A 20004-nucleotide genomic window follows, 5' to 3' on the forward strand; every position below is an offset into this window, starting at 1 on the left:
CTTGTTAAGGTACTGCAAGCTCCACGGCTCTTCCAAGGGGCATTAAAACCGTCTTGTTAAGCTAACGCAACCTCCACCACTGTTTCAACGGGCATTTAAACCGTCTTGTGAAGCTACTGCAACCTCCACGTCTCTTCCAAGGGGCAATAAAACCATCTTGTTAAGCTAATGCGACCTTCACCACTTCTCCAAGGGGCATTAAAACCGTCTTGTTAAGCTAACGCAACCTCCACCACTGTTTCAACGGGCATTTAAACCGTCTTGTTAAGCTACTGCAACCTCCACGTCTCTTCCAAGGGGCAATAAAACCATCTTGTTAAGCTAATGCGACCTTCACCACTTCTCCAAGGGGCATTAAAACCGTTTTGTTAAGCTCCTCTAAACTCCACCACTCTTCCAAGGGGTCATTTAAACTATCTTGTTGAGATAATGCAACCTCCACGTCTCTTCCAAGGTGCATTAAAACCATCTTGTTAAGCTAATGCGACCTCCACCACTTTTCCAAGGGGAATTAAAACCAACTTGTTAAGCTACTGCGACCTCCACGTCTCTTCCAAGGGGCATTAAACCGTGTTGTTAAGCTACTACGACCTCCACCACTACTCCAAGGGACATTTAAACCGTCTTGTTAAGCTACTGTAACCTCCACCAATCTTCCAAGGGGCATTTAAACCATCTTGTTAAGCTAATGCGACCTCCACCAGTTTTCCAAGGAATATTTAAACCATCTTGTTAAGCTGCTGCAACCTCCACGTCTCTTCCAAGGGGCATTAAAACCGTCTTGTTAAGCTACTGCGAACTCCACCACTTCTCCAAGGGGCATTTAAACCATCTTGTTAAGCTACTGCAACCTCCACTTCTCTTCCAAGGGGCATTAAAACCGTCTTTTTAAAGCTACTGCAACTTCCACGTCTCTTCCAAGGGGCATTAAATTTATCTTGTTAAGATAATGTGACCACCGCCACTATTCTAAAGGGCATTAAAACCATCTTGTTAAGCTACTGCGACCTCCATGTCTCTTCCAAGGGGTATTAAAACCATCTTGTTAAGCTACTGTAATGTCCACCACTCTTCCAAGGGGCAATTAAACAATCTTGTTAAGCTGCTGCAACCTCCACGTCTCTTCCAAGGGGTTTTTTAAACCGTCTTGTAAAGCTAATGTGACCTCCACCACTTTTCCAAGGATTATTTAAACCATCTTGTTAAGCTACTGCAACCTCAACGTCTCTTCCAAGGGGCATTAAATCCATCTTGTTAAGCTAATGCGAACAACGCCACTATTCCAAGGGACATTTAAACCATCTTGTTAAGCTACTGCTAACTCCAAGTCATTTCCAAGGGGAATTAAAACCGTCTTGTTAAGCTACTGTAACCTCCACCACATTACCAATAGGCATTAAAACCAACTTGTTAAGCTAGTGTAACCTCCACAACTCTTCCAAGGGGCATTTAAACCATCTTGTTAAGCTACTGCAACCTCCACGTCTCTTCCAAGGGGCATTAAAACCGTCTTGTTAAGGTAATGCGACCTCCACCACTTTTCCAAGGGGCATTAAAATCGTCTTGTTAAGCTACTGCAGCCACCATGTCACTTCCAAGGGGCATTAAAACCGTCTTGTTAAGCTAATGCAACCTCCACCACTTTTCCAATGGGCATTAAAACCATCTTGTTAAGCTAATGCAACCTCCATGTCTCTTCCAAGGGGCATTTAAACCGTTTGTAAAGATACTGCAACCTCCACGTCTCTTCCAAGGGGCATTAAAATCGTCTTTTTAAGCTAATGTGACCTCCGCCACTTTTTCAAGGAGCATTTAAACCGTATTGTTAAGCTACTGTAATCTCCACGTCTCTTCCAAGGGGCACTAAAACCGTCTTGTTAAGCTACTGCGACCTACATAACTACTCCAAGGGGCATTAAAACTGTCTTGTTAAGCTACTGTAGCCTCCACCACTCTTCCAAGGGGCATTTAAACTGTCTTGTTAAGCTACTACAACCTCCACGTCTCTTCTAAAGGGCTTTAAAACCGTCTTGTTAAGCTTGTTAATGCGACCTACACCACTTTTCCAAGGGGCATTAAAACTGTCTCGTTAAGCTACTGCAACCCCCACGTCTTTTCAAAGGGGCATTAAAACCGTCTTGTTAAGCTTATGCAACCTCCACCACTTTTCCAAGGGGCATTAAAACCAACTTGTAAAGCTACTGCGACCTGCACGTCTCTTCCATGGGGCATTTAAAACGATCTTGTTAAGCTACTGCAACCTCCAGGTCTCTTCCAAGGGGCATTAAAACCAACTTGTTAAGCTAATGCGACCTCCAACACTTTTTCAACGGGCATTTAAACAGTCTTGTTAAGCTATTGCAACCTCCACGTTTCTTCCAAGGGGCATTAAAACCGTCTTGTTAAGCCACTGCGACCTCCACCATTACTCCAAGGGGCATTAAAACCATCTTGTTAAGCTACTGTAACCTCCACCACTCTTCCAAGGGACATTTAATTCGTCTTGTTAAGTTAATGCAACCTCCAAGTCTCTTCCAAGGTGCATTAAAACCGTCTCGTTAAGCTACTGCAACCTCGACCACTCCTCCAAGGAGCATTAACCCGTCTTGTTTAGCTACTGTAACCTCCACCACTCTTCCAAGGGGCATTAAAACCGTCTTGTTAAGATACTGTAACCTCCACATCTCATCCAAGGGGCTTTAAAACCATCTTGTTAAGCTAATGCGACCTCCACCACTTTTCCAAGGGGCATTTAAACTGTATTGTTAAGCTACTGCAACCTCCACGTCTCTTTCAAGGGGCATTAAAACTAACTTGTTAAGCTACTGCGACTTCCACCACTTCTCAAGGGGCCTTAAAACCATCTTGATAAGCTACAGTAACCTCCTCCACTCTTCCAAGGGGCATTTAATCCATCTTGTTAAGCTACTGCAACCTCCACGTCTCTTCCAGGAGGCATTAAAACCATCTTGTTAAACTAATGCGACTTCCACCACTTTTCCAAGGGACATTAAAACTGTCTTGTTAAGCTAACGCGACCACCATCACTTCTTCAAGGAGCACTAAAACCGTCTTGTTAAGCTTCTGTAACCTCCAGCACTCTTCCAAGGGGAATTTAAAACATATTGTTGAGCTACTGCAACCTCCATTTCTCTTCCAAGGGGCATTTAAACCGTCTTGTAAAGCTACTACAACCTCCACGTCTCTTCCAAGGGGCATTAAAACTGTCTTTTTAAGCTAATGCGACCTCCGCCACTTTTTCAAGGAGCATTTAAACAGTCTTATTAAGCTACTGCAATCTCCACGTCTCTTCCAAGGGGCATTAAAACCGTCTTGTTAAGCTACTGTAACCTCCACCACTTTTCCAAGGGGCATTTAAACTGTCTTGATAAGCTACTGCAACCTCCACGTCTCTTCCAAAGGGCTTTAAAACCGTCTTGTTAAGCTAATGCGACCTCCACCACTTTTCCAAGGGGCATTAAAACCGTCTCGTTAAGCTACTGCAACCCCCACGTCTTTTCAAAGGGGCATTAAAATCGTCTTGTTAAGCTGATGCAACCTCCACCACTTTTCCAAGGGGCATTAAAACCAACTTGTTAAGCTACAGCGACCTCCACGTCTCTTCCAAGGGGCATTAAAACCATCTTGTTAAGCTACTGCAACCTCCACGTCTCTTCCAAGGGGCATTAAAACCATCTTGTTAAGCTAATGCGACCTCCACCACTTTTTCAACGGGCACTTAAACCGTCTTGTTAAGCTACTGCAACCTCCACGTCTCTTCCAAGGGACATTAAAACCGTCTTGTTAAGCTAATGCGACCTCCACCACTTCTCAGTGGGGCATTAAAACCGTCTTGTTAAGCTACTCTATCCTCAACCACTCTTCCAAGGGGCATTTAAACTGTCTTGCTAAGCTACTGCAACCTCCACGTCTCTTCCAAGGGGCATGAAAACCATCTTATTAAGCTAATGCGATCTCCACCACTTTTCCAAGGGGTATTAAAACCATCTTGTTAAGCTACTGTAACCTCCACCACTCTTCCAAGGGGCATTTAAACCGTCTTGTTAAGATACTGCGACCTCCACATCTCATCAAAGGGGCTTTGAAACCATCTTTTTAAGCTAATGCGACCTCCACCACTTTTCCAAGGGGCATTTAAACCGTCTTGTTAAGCTACTGCAACCTCCACTTCTCTTCCAAGGGGCATTAAAACTAACTTGTTAAGCTACTGCGACTTCCACCACTTCTCAAGGGGCATTAAAACCATCTTGCTAAGCTACAGTAAACTCCTCCACTCTTCCAAGGGGCATTTAAACCATCTTGTTAAGCTACTGCAACCTCCACGTCTCTTCCAAGAGGCACTAAAACTGTCTTGTTAAGCTAAGGCGACCTCCACCACTTTTCCAAGGGGCATTAAAACTGCCTTGTTAATCTACTGCAACCTCCATGTCACTTCCAAGGGCATTAAGACTGTCTTGTTAAGCTACTGCTACCTCCACATCTCTTCCAAGGGGCATTAAAACTTTGTTAAGCTACTGCGACCACCACCACTTCTCCAAGGAGAATTAAAACCGTCTTGTTAAGCTACTGCAGCCACCATGTCACTTCCAAGGGGCATTAAAACCGTCTTGTTAAGCTAATGCAACCTCCACCACTTTTCCAATGGGCATTAAAACCATCTTGTTAAGCTAATGCAACCTCCATGTCTCTTTAAGGGGCATTTAAACCGTTTGTAAAGATACTGCAACCTCCACGTCTCTTCCAAGGGGCATTAAAATCGTCTTTTTAAGCTAATGTGACCTCCGCCACTTTTTCAAGGAGCATTTAAACCGTATTGTTAAGCTACTGTAATCTCCACGTCTCTTCCAAGGGGCATTAAAACCGTCTTGTTAAGCTACTGCGACCTACATAACTACTCCAAGGGGCATTAAAACTGTCTTGTTAAGCTACTGTAGCCTCCACCACTCTTCCAAGGGGCATTTAAACTGTCTTGTTAAGCTACTACAACCTCCACGTCTCTTCTAAAGGGCTTTAAAACCGTCTTGTTAAGCTTGTTAATGCGACCTACACCACTTTTCCAAGGGGCATTAAAACCGTCTCGTTAAGCTACTGCAACCCCCACGTCTTTTCAAAGGGGCATTAAAACCGTCTTGTTAAGCTTATGCAACCTCCACCACTTTTCCAAGGGGCATTAAAACCAACTTGTAAAGCTACTGCGACCTGCACGTCTCTTCCATGGGGCATTTAAAACGATCTTGTTAAGCTACTGCAACCTCCAGGTCTCTTCCAAGGGGCATTAAAACCAACTTGTTAAGCTAATGCGACCTCCAACACTTTTTCAACGGGCATTTAAACAGTCTTGTTAAGCTATTGCAACCTCCACGTTTCTTCCAAGGGGCATTAAAACCGTCTTGTTAAGCCACTGCGACCTCCACCATTACTCCAAGGGGCATTAAAACCATCTTGTTAAGCTACTGTAACCTCCACCACTCTTCCAAGGGACATTTAATTCGTCTTGTTAAGTTAATGCAACCTCCAAGTCTCTTCCAAGGTGCATTAAAACCGTCTCGTTAAGCTACTGCAACCTCGACCACTCCTCCAAGGAGCATTAACCCGTCTTGTTTAGCTACTGTAACCTCCACCACTCTTCCAAGGGGCATTAAAACCGTCTTGTTAAGATACTGTAACCTCCACATCTCATCCAAGGGGCTTTAAAACCATCTTGTTAAGCTAATGCGACCTCCACCACTTTTCCAAGGGGCAATTAAACTGTATTGTTAAGCTACTGCAACCTCCACGTCTCTTTCAAGGGGCATTAAAACTAACTTGTTAAGCTACTGCGACTTCCACCACTTCTCAAGGGGCCTTAAAACCATCTTGATAAGCTACAGTAACCTCCTCCACTCTTCCAAGGGGCATTTAATCCATCTTGTTAAGCTACTGCAACCTCCACGTCTCTTCCAGGAGGCATTAAAACCATCTTGTTAAACTAATGCGACTTCCACCACTTTTCCAAGGAACATTAAAACTGTCTTGTTAAGCTAACGCGACCACCATCACTTCTTCAAGGAGCACTAAAACCGTCTTGTTAAGCTACTGTAACCTCCAGCACTCTTCCAAGGGGAATTTAAAACATATTGTTGAGCTACTGCAACCTCCATTTCTCTTCCAAGGGGCATTTAAACCGTCTTGTAAAGCTACTACAACCTCCACGTCTCTTCCAAGGGGCATTAAAACTGTCTTTTTAAGCTAATGCGACCTCCGCCACTTTTTCAAGGAGCATTTAAACAGTCTTATTAAGCTACTGCAATCTCCACGTCTCTTCCAAGGGGCATTAAAACCGTCTTGTTAAGCTACTGTAACCTCCACCACTTTTCCAAGGGGCATTTAAACTGTCTTGATAAGCTACTGCAACCTCCACGTCTCTTCCAAAGGGCTTTAAAACCGTCTTGTTAAGCTAATGCGACCTCCACCACTTTTCCAAGGGGCATTAAAACCGTCTCGTTAAGCTACTGCAACCCCCACGTCTTTTCAAAGGGGCATTAAAATCGTCTTGTTAAGCTGATGCAACCTCCACCACTTTTCCAAGGGGCATTAAAACCAACTTGTTAAGCTACAGCGACCTCCACGTCTCTTCCAAGGGGCATTAAAACCATCTTGTTAAGTTACTGCAACGTCCACGTCTCTTCCAAGGGGCATTAAAACCATCTTGTTAAGCTAATGCGACCTCCACCACTTTTTCAACGGGCACTTAAACCGTCTTGTTAAGCTACTGCAACCTCCACGTCTCTTCCAAGGGACATTAAAACCGTCTTGTTAAGCTAATGCGACCTCCACCACTTCTCAGTGGGGCATTAAAACCGTCTTGTTAAGCTACTCTATCCTCAACCACTCTTCCAAGGGGCATTTAAACTGTCTTGCTAAGCTACTGCAACCTCCACGTCTCTTCCAAGGGGCATGAAAACCATCTTATTAAGCTAATGCGATCTCCACCACTTTTCCAAGGGGTATTAAAACCATCTTGTTAAGCTACTGTAACCTCCACCACTCTTCCAAGGGGCATTTAAACCGTCTTGTTAAGATACTGCGACCTCCACATCTCATCAAAGGGGCTTTGAAACCATCTTTTTAAGCTAATGCGACCTCCACCACTTTTCCAAAGGGCATTTAAACCGTCTTGTTAAGCTACTGCAACCTCCACTTCTCTTCCAAGGGGCATTAAAACTAACTTGTTAAGCTACTGCGACTTCCACCACTTCTCAAGGGGCATTAAAACCATCTTGCTAAGCTACAGTAAACTCCTCCACTCTTCCAAGGGGCATTTAAACCATCTTGTTAAGCTACTGCAACCTCCACGTCTCTTCCAAGAGGCACTAAAACTGTCTTGTTAAGCTAAGGCGACCTCCACCACTTTTCCAAGGGGCATTAAAACTGCCTTGTTAATCTACTGCAACCTCCATGTCACTTCCAAGGGCATTAAGACCGTCTTGTTAAGCTACTGCTACCTCCACATCTCTTCCAAGGGGCATTAAAACTTTGTTAAGCTACTGCGACCACCACCACTTCTCCAAGGAGAATTAAAACCGTCTTGTTAAGCTACTGTAACCTCCACCACTCTTCCAAGGGGAATTTAAAACATATTGTTGAGCTACTGCAACCTCCATGTCCCTTCCAAGGGGCTTTAAAACCGTCTTGTTAGGCTAATTCGACCTCCACCACTTTTCCAAGGGGCATTAAAACCGTCTTGTTAAGCGACTGCAAGCACCACGTCTTTTCCAAGGGGCAATAAAACCGTCTTGTTAAGCTAATGTGACCTCCACCACTTTTCCAAGGGACATTAAAACCATCTTGTTAAGCTACAGCAACCTCCACGTCTCTTCCAAGGGGCATTAAAACCGTCTTGTTAAGCTAATGCGACCTCCACCACTTTTTCAAGGAGCATTTAAACCATCTTGTTAAGCTACTTCAATGTCCATGTCTCTTCCAAGGGGCATTAAAACTGTCTTGTTAAGCTAATGCAACCTCCACCACATTTCCAAGAGGCATTAAAACCAACTTTTTAAGCTACTGTAACCTCCACCACTCTTCCAAGGGGCATTTAAACCGTCTTGTTAAGCTACTGCAAACTCCACGTCTCTTCCAAGGGGCATTAAAACTGTCTTGATAAGCTAATGCGACCTCCACCACTTTTCCAAGGGGCTTTTAAACCGTCTTGTAAAGCTACTGCAGCCTCCATGTCTCTTCCAAGGTGCATTAAAACCGTCTTGTTAAGCTAATGCGACCTCCACCACTTTCCAAGGGGCATTAAAACCGTCTTGTTAAGCTACTGTAATCTCCATGTCTCTTCCAAGGGGCATTAAAACCTTCCTGTTAAGCTACTACGACCTAAATAACTACTCCAAGGGGCATTAAAACCTTCTTGTTAAGCTACTGTAACCTCCACCACTCTTCCAAGGGGCATTTAAACTGCCTTGTTAAGCTACTGCAACCTCCACGTCTCTTCCAAGGGGCATTAAAACCATCTTGTTAAGCTAATGCGACCTCCACCACTTTCCAAGGGGCATTAAAACCGTCTTGTTAAGCTACTGCAACCACCACGTCTTTTCCAAGGGGCATTAAAACCGTCTTGTTAAGCTAATGCAACCTCCACCACTTTTCCAAGGGGCATTAAAACGAACTTGTTAAGCTACTGCGACCTGCACGTCTCTTCCAAGGGGCATCTAAAACTATCTTGTTAAGCTACTGCAACCTCCAGATCTCTTCCAAGGGGCATTAAAACCAACTTCTTAAGCTAATGCAACCTCCAACACTTTTTCAACGGGCATTTAAACCGTCTTGTTAAGCTACTGCAACCTCCACGTCTCTTCCAAGGGGCATTAAAACCGTCTTGTTAAGCCACTGCGACCTCCACCATTACTCCAAGGGGAATTAAAACCGTCTTGTTAAGCTACTGTAACCTCCACCACTCTTCCAAGGGGCATTTAATCCGTCTTGTTAAGCTAATGCAACCTCCAAGTCTCTTCCAAGGGGCATTAAAACCGTCTCGTTAAGCTACTGCGACCTCCACCACTCCTCCAAGGAGCATTAACCCTTCTTGTTTAGCTACTGTAACCTCCACCACTCTTCCAAGGAGCATTTAAACCGTCTTGTTAAGATACTGCAACCTCCACATCTCATCCAAGGGGCTTTAAAACCATCTTGTTAAGCTAATGCGACCTCCACCCCTTTTCCAAAGGGCATTTAAACCGTATTGTTAAGCTATTTCAATGTCCACGTCTCTTCCAAGGGGCATTAAAACCGTCTTGTTAAGCTACTGCGACATACATAACTTCTCCAAGGGGCATTAAAACCGTCTTGTTGAGCTACTGTAACCTCTACCACTCTTCCAAGGGGCATTTAAACCATCTTGTTAAGATTCTGCAACCTCCACGTCTCTTCCAAGTGGCATTAAAATCATCTTGTTAAGCTCATGCGACCTACACCACTTTTTCAAGGGGCATTAAAACCGTCTTGTTAAGCTACTGCAACCTCCACGTCTCTTCCAAAAGGCATTAAAACCGTCTTGTTAAGCTAATGCGACATCCACCACTATTTCAAGGGGCATTAAAACCGTCTCGTTAAGCTACTGCAACCACCACGTCTTTTCCAAGGGGCATTAAAACCATCTTGTTAAGCTACTACGACCTCCTTGTCTCTACCAAGGGGCATTTAAAACGTCTTGTTAAGGTACTGCAAGCTCCACGGCTCTTCCAAGGGGCATTAAAACCGTCTTGTTAAGCTAACGCAACCTCCACCACTGTTTCAACGGGCATTTAAACCGTCTTGTGAAGCTACTGCAACCTCCACGTCTCTTCCAAGGGGCAATAAAACCATCTTGTTAAGCTAATGCGACCTTCACCACTTCTCCAAGGGGCATTAAAACCGTCTTGTTAAGCTAACGCAACCTCCACCACTGTTTCAACGGGCATTTAAACCGTCTTGTTAAGCTACTGCAACCTCCACGTCTCTTCCAAGGGGCAATAAAACCATCTTGTTAAGCTAATGCGACCTTCACCACTTCTCCAAGGGGCATTAAAACCGTTTTGTTAAGCTCCTCTAAACTCCACCACTCTTCCAAGGGGTCATTTAAACTATCTTGTTGAGATAATGCAACCTCCACGTCTCTTCCAAGGTGCATTAAAACCATCTTGTTAAGCTAATGCGACCTCCACCACTTTTCCAAGGGGAATTAAAACCAACTTGTTAAGCTACTGCGACCTCCACGTCTCTTCCAAGGGGCATTAAACCGTGTTGTTAAGCTACTACGACCTCCACCACTACTCCAAGGGACATTTAAACCGTCTTGTTAAGCTACTGTAACCTCCACCAATCTTCCAAGGGGCATTTAAACCATCTTGTTAAGCTAATGCGACCTCCACCAGTTTTCCAAGGAATATTTAAACCATCTTGTTAAGCTGCTGCAACCTCCACGTCTCTTCCAAGGGGCATTAAAACCGTCTTGTTAAGCTACTGCGAACTCCACCACTTCTCCAAGGGGCATTTAAACCATCTTGTTAAGCTACTGCAACCTCCACTTCTCTTCCAAGGGGCATTAAAACCGTCTTTTTAAAGCTACTGCAACCTCCACGTCTCTTCCAAGGGGCATTAAATTTATCTTGTTAAGATAATGTGACCACCGCCACTATTCTAAAGGGCATTAAAACCATCTTGTTAAGCTACTGCGACCTCCATGTCTCTTCCAAGGGGTATTAAAACCATCTTGTTAAGCTACTGTAATGTCCACCACTCTTCCAAGGGGCAATTAAACAATCTTGTTAAGCTGCTGCAACCTCCACGTCTCTTCCAAGGGGTTTTTTAAACCGTCTTGTAAAGCTAATGTGACCTCCACCACTTTTCCAAGGATTATTTAAACCATCTTGTTAAGCTACTGCAACCTCAACGTCTCTTCCAAGGGGCATTAAATCCATCTTGTTAAGCTAATGCGACCAACGCCACTATTCCAAGGGACATTTAAACCATCTTGTTAAGCTACTGCTAACTCCAAGTCATTTCCAAGGGGAATTAAAACCGTCTTGTTAAGCTACTGTAACCTCCACCACATTACCAATAGGCATTAAAACCAATTTGTTAAGCTAGTGTAACCTCCACAACTCTTCCAAGGGGCATTTAAACCATCTTGTTAAGCTACTGCAACCTCCACGTCTCTTCCAAGGGGCATTAAAACCGTCTTGTTAAGGTAATGCGACCTCCACCACTTTTCCAAGGGGCATTAAAATCGTCTTGTTAAGCTACTGCAGCCACCATGTCACTTCCAAGGGGCATTAAAACCGTCTTGTTAAGCTAATGCAACCTCCACCACTTTTCCAATGGGCATTAAAACCATCTTGTTAAGCTAATGCAACCTCCATGTCTCTTCCAAGGGGCATTTAAACCGTTTGTAAAGATACTGCAACCTCCACGTCTCTTCCAAGGGGCATTAAAATCGTCTTTTTAAGCTAATGTGACCTCCGCCACTTTTTCAAGGAGCATTTAAACCGTATTGTTAAGCTACTGTAATCTCCACGTCTCTTCCAAGGGGCATTAAAACCGTCTTGTTAAGCTACTGCGACCTACATAACTACTCCAAGGGGCTTTAAAACTGTCTTGTTAAGCTACTGTAGCCTCCACCACTCTTCCAAGGGGCATTTAAACTGTCTTGTTAAGCTACTACAACCTCCACGTCTCTTCTAAAGGGCTTTAAAACCGTCTTGTTAAGCTTGTTAATGCGACCTACACCACTTTTCCAAGGGGCATTAAAACCGTCTCGTTAAGCTACTGCAACCCCCACGTCTTTTCAAAGGGGCATTAAAACCGTCTTGTTAAGCTTATGCAACCTCCACCACTTTTCCAAGGGGCATTAAAACCAACTTGTTAAGCTACTGCGACCTGCACGTCTCTTCCATGGGGCATTTAAAACGATCTTGTTAAGCTACTGCAACCTCCAGGTCTCTTCCAAGGGGCATTAAAACCAACTTGTTAAGCTAATGCGACCTCCAACACTTTTTCAACGGGCATTTAAACAGTCTTGTTAAGCTATTGCAACCTCCACGTTTCTTCCAAGGGGCATTAAAACCGTCTTGTTAAGCTAATGCGACCTCCACCACTTTTTCAAGGAGCATTTAAACCATCTTGTTAAGCTACTTCAATGTCCATGTCTCTTCCAAGGGGCATTAAAACCATCTTGTTAAGCTACAGCAACCTCCACGTCTCTTCCAAGGGGCATTAAAACCGTCTTGTTAAGCTAATGCGACCTCCACCACTCTTCCAAGGGGCATTTAAACCTGTTAGAACCTTGCTCTTAGGTCTTTATTCCTTTGCTGGTCACATGACCTTGTTGGCCTATTTAATCCTGCTCCGCCCTTCTGGCTTTGCTGGACTTCATTGTATATCTACTTTCTAGCTAGCCTGTGCTCTGTGTCTTGCTCTGTTAGTTTGCTTGGTCTACTGACCTCTATGTTCTATATATTTTGTTTGTTCGTCTGTCTGCTACTATTTCTGTTAGGAGGTGTCCCATATTCCTCCCAGTCCTTAGTACTTGTAGGGATTCCCTCCCCACATCTATAGGTCTCCGTACAGACTAGCTTAGGACTTTAGCAGGTCTGATCGCAGGATCAGGTCCCCTGTTACATCGTAGGGATTCAGCTGAGTTCTATCGTAGGGACAGATTTCCTCTCTTTCCTTAGCTCTGGTAGCAGAACATAACAGTAAGTCCAGCCTGCAAATTCTCTAAGGAAAGATTTTTCTGTTCCATCATGGTGTCGGTTCAGGATTTGGCTCATCGCCTGCAGGGACTCTCTCTGGAGGTGGCCGAGCTCCGTCAGCACGTGAGTAACTGTCCTGGAGCACATTTCTTGGAGCCTAAGGTATGTTTGCCGGATTTATTTTTTGGTGAACACCGAGAATTTTTTTCATTTAAAAATGCTTGCTTATTGTATTTTCGTTTGAGACCTAAGTCCTCTGGGGATGAATCCCAGCGCGTAGGGTTCATAATGTCACTTTTGCGCAAAGAGCCTCAGGAGTGGGCCTTTTCTTTGCAACCTAGTGATTCATGCTTCAGATCAGTGGATAGTTTTTTTTCTGCTTTGGGACTATTATATGATGATCCTGACCGTGTCGCATCAGCTGAGACTGAGTTGAGACGTTTAAAACAAGGATCAGGTAATGTGGAAAAATATTGTACTCATTTCCGTCGTTGGTCGACTCAAACAGGGTGGAACGATTCTGCTCTGAAAAGTCTATTTCTTGCTGGGCTCAGTGAAAGGGTTAAAGACCTGCTAATTGCTTATCCTACACCTGAAGATTTGCAACAGGCTATGCAATTAGCTATACGGGTGGATAGAAGACTGCGTGCAAGGGTTAATGAGAGCAAATCCTCTGCTATGTCAGTTTCTGGTTATGAGAATGTGTGTACTAACAGTGGTGAACCGATGGAGATTGGATCGGTGGCACCTCGCTCTCAAGAAAAAGATCGTCGATTTTTTGAAGGCTTGTGTTTCTATTGCGGAAAATCTGGTCATTTGATTAAAGGCTGTGAGCTTCGTATGAAGAAAGAAAAAAAAATGGTCAGTCACGCCCGTATTGCCTGTTTAAATTCCAAGGGTATATTTTTAGCTGCTTCCACGATTGCCCAGAAAAAATTAATGGAATTTCGGGTGTTTGTTGATTGCTGGTCTACACTGAATGTAATTGATGGGGGATTCGTGGAAAGACTCAATTTAAAACCTGAACCTTTATCATCCCCCATTGCTGTGGTTTCTGTGGATGGTTCCCCTTTGAAGAATATTACTCTCAAGGTCTGTGAATTTCCTCTCACTATTAATGGTGTTCACCATGAGAAATTGGATTTGGTAGTGTTGAATAACTTGCCTTCTCCAGTAATATTGGGATTGCCCTGGTTAAAATTTCACAATCCTGTACTGGATTGGTCTACCAGTGAAATTAAATCCTGGAGCCATAAATGTTATGACAAGTGTTGTAACGGGCGTATTGCAGCTTTGGATAGGGGAGAATTGCCTGTTCCTATTCAGGATTTTTGGAGAGTTTTTTCTGAGAAGGAATCGCAGGTTTTGCCTCCCCATAGAGACTATGATTGTTCTATTGAATTTGTCCCTGGAGCAACTCTTCCTAAAATTCGTTTATTTAACCTTACTATTCCTGAGAGGAAGGCTTTGGAGGAATACATACAGACAAGTTTGGCCGCCGGTCACATTAGGCCCTCTAAGTCTCCTGTGGCGGTTGGATTTTTTTTTGTAAAAAAAAAGGACGGCGGTTTACGTCCTTGTCTGGATTTTCGTGAGATTAACAAAATTACGGTACGCAATCCTTACCCACTGCCATTGATTCCTGATCTGTTTAACCAGTTATTGGGGGCCAAGTGGTTCTCTAAAATTGACCTTAAGGGGGCATACAATCTGTTGCGCATGAAAGAGGGTGACGAATGGAAGACTGCTTTTAACACTCCTGTGGGTCATTTTGAGAATCTGGTGATGCCTTTTGGTCTTACTAATGCTCCTGCATTTTTTCAGAATCTGATTAATGACATCCTTAGACCTTTGATCGGTAAAAATGTGGTTGTGTATTTGGATGACATTTTGATTTATTCGCCAGATCTGGAGTCTCATTGGCGGAGCGTGCGTGAGGTATTACAGTTATTAATGGACAATTCGCTTTTTGCTAAGCTGGAGAAATGTGAGTTCGCTGTACAGAGAATTAGTTTTTTGGACTACATTATCTCCAGCAAAGGTTTTGAGATGGATCCGGTTAAGGTTCAGGCTGTGCAGGAATGGCCTAGGCCTATTGGTTTGAAATCGATACAGAGGTTTTTGGGTTTCGCCAATTACTATAGAAAATTCATAATATTTTTTTCTAGTATTGTCAAACCTCTGACCGATCTCACCAGGAAAGGTGCTGATGCGGTTCAGTGGTCTTCTGAGGCCATTGAAGCTTTTGTGTATCTCAAGGAGAGGTTCACCTCTGCTCCCATCCTTATGCAGCCTGATGTGACTAAGCCGTTTTTGCTTGAGGTTGATGCTTCCTCTGTGGGGGTTGGCGCAGTATTGTCTCAGGATAACTGGGATGGATTACATCCCTGTGCCTTTTTTTCAAAAAAATTTTCGGAGACTGAACTGAATTACGATATTGGTAATCGGGAATTATTGGCTATTAAACTCGCATTTGAACACTGGCGCCACTTCTTGGAAGGTGCGGAATTTCCCGTTCAGGTTCTTACGGATCATAAAAATCTGATATATCTTGATGCTGCCAAGCGCCTGAATGCCCGTCAGGCTAGGTGGGCACTGTTTTTCTCGCGGTTTAATTTCTCCGTTACTTACATCCCTGGTACTAAGAATGTTAAGGCGGATGCCTTGTCTCGCAGTTTTTCTCCCATAGTCGGTGCTGAGAAAGAGGAGAACATTTTACAAGAAGGTGTTGTGATAGCTGCTTTGGACTCCGTTTTGGAAAATGAGATTCTTAAAGCACAGGAGAATGCCCCTTCTAACACTCCTCATGGGAGGTTGTTTGTGCCTGGGACCTTTAGGAGAGATTTGTTTGTTGAGTGTCACGAATCTCGGTTGGCAGGTCATCCCGGAATCTCTGAGACCAAGAGACTGGTGGGTCGCAGTTTTTGGTGGCCTGGATGGCAGAAGGAAGTCATTAAGTGGGTGCGTCAATGTACTATATGTGCTAGATCTAAGTCCTCACATACTCCTGCTGCGGGGTTGCTTTGTCCTTTGGAGGTTCCCAGTGCTCCTTGGACACATTTGGCTATGGACTTTATAACTGACCTTCCCCCCTCTGAGGGTTTTACTGTCATCTGGGTGGTCGTGGACCGTTTTAGCAAGATGTGTCACTTGGTTCCTTTCGTCAAACTGCCCTGCGCTAAAACTCTCGCTAAGGCCTTTGTCAAGGAAATTGTCAGACTTCATGGCGTTCCTACTGACATTGTTTCTGATAGGGGTCCTCAGTTCGTGGCTCGTTTTTGGCGTGCCTTTTGTGATAGGTTGGGAATTCATTTGTCGTTCTCGTCCGGATATCATCCTGAATCTAATGGCCAGACAGAAAGGAAAAACCAGGATGTTGAGCAGTTCTTGCGTTGTTTTGTGGCAGACAATCAAGAGGGGTGGTCTGAGTTTCTGCCACTTGCTGAATTTGCTCTGAACAATCATACATCTTCTTCTGCTGGTTGTTCGCCTTTTTTTTGTTGCTCTGGGAGACATCCGTCATTTGGGTCGTTCTCCAAGTTGGGATCTGCCGTGCCTGAGGAGGAGAATTTTTCCGGTGATTTGGAGAGAGTTTGGACGGATGTGCGTGGTAATCTTCAGGAGGCCAACAGAAAATCTAAAGACTACTTTGATAGGAAACGACAGGAGGTTTTGTTCGCTGTTGGTGACATGGTTTGGTTGTCCTCTAGGAATCTGCGGTTGAGGATTCCTTCAAAGAAATTGGGTCCCAAGTTTGTAGGGCCCTTTAAGGTGCTTCAGGTTGTCAACCAATCTTCTGTTAGGTTGGAGGTTCCTACCTCCTGGAGAATTAATCCGGTATTTCATGTCTCTCTGTTGAAAAAGCTGTTGTATCGGATTGTGACGCCTCTGCCTCTGTTCCTCCGGTGGTGGAGGACGGGGAATATGAAATTTCTCGCATCCTTAACTCTAGACGGTATAGAGGTAGTTTGCAGTATCTTGTGGCCTGGAAAGGTTTCGGTCCCGAGGATAACTCTTGGGTGAGGTCGGATGATGTTTCCGCGTCCAGACTTATCAGAGCGTTTCACAGGAGATTTCCTGATAAGCCTGGTCCTAGGGGATCCGGAGGATCCTCTTAGAAGGGGGGGGTACTGTTAGAACCTTGCTCTTAGGTCTTTTTTCCTTTGCTGGTCACATGACCTTGTTGGCCTATTTAATCCTGCTCCGCCCTTCTGGCTTTGCTGGACTTCATTGTATATCTACTTTCTAGCTAGCCTGTGCTCTGTGTCTTGCTCTGTTAGTTTGCTTGGTCTACTGACCTCTATGTTCTATATATTTTGTTTGTTCGTCTGTCTGCTACTATTTCTGTTAGGAGGTGTCCCATATTCCTCCCAGTCCTTAGTACTTGTAGGGATTCCCTCCCCACATCTATAGGTCTCCGTACAGACTAGCTTAGGACTTTAGCAGGTCTGATCGCAGGATCAGGTCCCCTGTTACATCGTAGGGATTCAGCTGAGTTCTATCGTAGGGACAGATTTCCTCTCTTTCCTTAGCTCTGGTAGCAGAACATAACAAAACCAACTTGTTAAGCTACTGCAACCTCCATGTCTCTTCCAAGGGGCATTAAAACCATCTTGTTAAGCTAATGCGACCTACACCACTTTTCCAAGGTGCATTAAAACCGTCTTGTTAAGCTACTGCAACCTTCACGTCTCTTCCAAAGGGAATTAAAACCGTCTTGTTAAGCTAATGCAACCTCCACCACTTTTGCAAGGGGCATTAAAACCATCTTGTTAAGCTAATGCGACCTACAACACTTTTCCAAAGGGCATTAAAACCGTCTTGTTAAGCTACTGCAACCTTCACGTCTCTTCCAAAGGGCATTAAAACCGTCTTGTTAAGCTAATGCGACCTCCACCACTTTTGCAAGGGGCATTAAAACCGTCTTGTTAAGCTTCTGCAACCACCACGTCTTTTCCAAGGGGCATTAAAACCATCTTGTTAAGCTACTGTGACCTCCACGTCTCTACCAAGAGGCATTTAAAACGTCTTGATAAGGTACTGCAACCTCCACGTCTCTTCCAAGGGGCATTAAAACTGTCTTTTTAAGCTAATGCGACCTCCACCACGGTTTAAACAGGCATTTAAACCATCTTGTATAGCTACTGCAACGTCCACTTCTCTTCCAAGGGGCATTAAAACCGACTTGTTCAGCTAATGCGACCTCCACCACTTTTTCAAGGGGCATTTAAACCGTCTTGTTAAGCTCCTGCAACCTCCACGTCTCTTCCAAAGGGCAATAAAACCATCTTGTTAAGCTAATGCGACCTCCACCACTTCTCCAAGGGGCATTAAAACCGTCCTGTTAAGCTCCTCTAATCTCCACCACTCTTCCAAGGGGCATTTAAACTACCTTGTTGAGCTAATGCAACCTCCACGTCTCTTCCAAGGTGCATTAAAACCGTCTTGTTAAGCTAATGCAACCTCCACCACTTTTCCAAGGGGCATTAAAACCGTCTTGTTAAGCTACTGCAACCATCACGTCTTTTCCAAGGGGCATTAAACCGTCTTGTTAAGCTAATGCGACCGCCACCACTTTTCCAAGGGGAATTAAAACCAACTTGTTAAGCTACTGAGACCTCCACGTCTCTTCCAAGGGGCATTAAATCGTCTTGTTAAGCTACTACGACCTTCACCACTTCTCCAAGGGGCATTTTAACCGTCTTGTTAAGCTACTGTAACCTCCACCACTCTTCCAAGGGGCATTTAAACTGTCTTGTTAAGCTGCTGCAACGTCCACGTCTCTTCCAAGGGGCTTTTAAACCACCTTGTTAAGCTAATGCGACCTCCACCACTTTTCCAAGGAATATTTAAACCGTCTTGTTAAGCTACTGCAACCTCCACGTCTCTTCCAAGGGGCATTAAAACCGTCTTGTTAAGCTACTGTGAACTCCACCACTTCTCCAAGGGGCATTAAAACCTTCTTGTTAAGCTACTTCAACCTCCAAGTCTCTTCCAAGGGTCATTAAAACCGTCTTTTTAAGCTACTGCAACCTCCACGTCTCTTCTAAATGGCATTAAATCCGTCTTGTTAAGCTAATGCGACAAACGCCACTATTCTAAGGGGCATTAAAACCGTCTTGTTAATCTACTGCAACCTCCACGTCTCTTCCAAGGGACATTTAAACCATCTTGTTAAGCTACTGCTACTTCCACGTCTTTTCCAAGGGGTATTAAAACCATCTTGTTAAGCTACTGTAACCACCACCACTCTTCCAAGGGGCAATTAAACCATCTTGTTAAGCTGCTGCAACCTCCACGTCTCTTCCAAGGGGTTTTTAAACAGTCTTGTTAAGCTAATGCGACCTCCACCACTTTTCCAAGGATTATTTAAACCATCTTGTTAAGCTACTGCAACCTCCACGTCTCTTCCAAGGGGCATTAAATCCATCTTGTTAAGCTAATGCGACCAACGCCACTATTCCAAGGGAAATTTAAGCCATCTTGATTAGCTACTGCTAATTCCACGTCTTTTCCAAGGGGAATTAAAACCGTCTTGTTAAGCTGCTGTAACCTCCACCACTCTTCCAAGGTTCATTTAAACCATCTTGTTAAGCTACTGCCACCTTCACGTCTCTTCCAAGGGGCTTTTAAACCATCTTGTTAAGCTAATGCGACCTCCACCACTTTTCCAAGGATTATTTAAATCGTCTTGTTAAGCCACTGCAACCTCCATGTCTCTTCCAAGGGGCATTAAAACAGTTTTTTTAAGCTACCGCAACCTCCACCACATTTCCAAGAGGCATTAAAATCGACTTGTTAAGCTACTGCAGCCACCATGTCTCTTCCAAGGGGCATTAAAACCATCTTGTTAAGCTAATGCAACCTCCACCACTTTTACAAGGGGCATTAAAACCATCTTGGTAATCTAAGGCAACCTCCATGTCTCTTCCAAGGGGCATTTAAACCGTCTTGTAAAGCTACTGCAACCTCCACGTCTCTTCCAAGGGGCATTAAAACTGTCTTGTTAAGATAATGCGACCTCCGCCACTTTTTCAAGGAGCATTTAAACCGTCTTGTTAAGCTACTGTAAACTCCAAGTCTCTTCCAAGGGGCATTAAAACCGTCTTGTTAAGCTACTGCGACCTACATAACTACTCCAATGGGCATTAAAACCGTCTTGTTAAGCCACTGTAACCTCCACCACTCTTCCAAGGGGCATTTAAACTGTCTTGTTAAGCTACTGCAACCCCCACGTCTCTTCCAAGGGGCATTAAAACCATCT

The sequence above is a fragment of the Phyllobates terribilis genome, unplaced genomic scaffold, assembly GCF_046119375.1.
Source record: "Phyllobates terribilis strain yellow unplaced genomic scaffold, ASM4611937v1 Scaffold_1__5_contigs__length_1240528914, whole genome shotgun sequence".
Lineage (NCBI taxonomy): Eukaryota > Metazoa > Chordata > Amphibia > Anura > Dendrobatidae > Phyllobates > Phyllobates terribilis.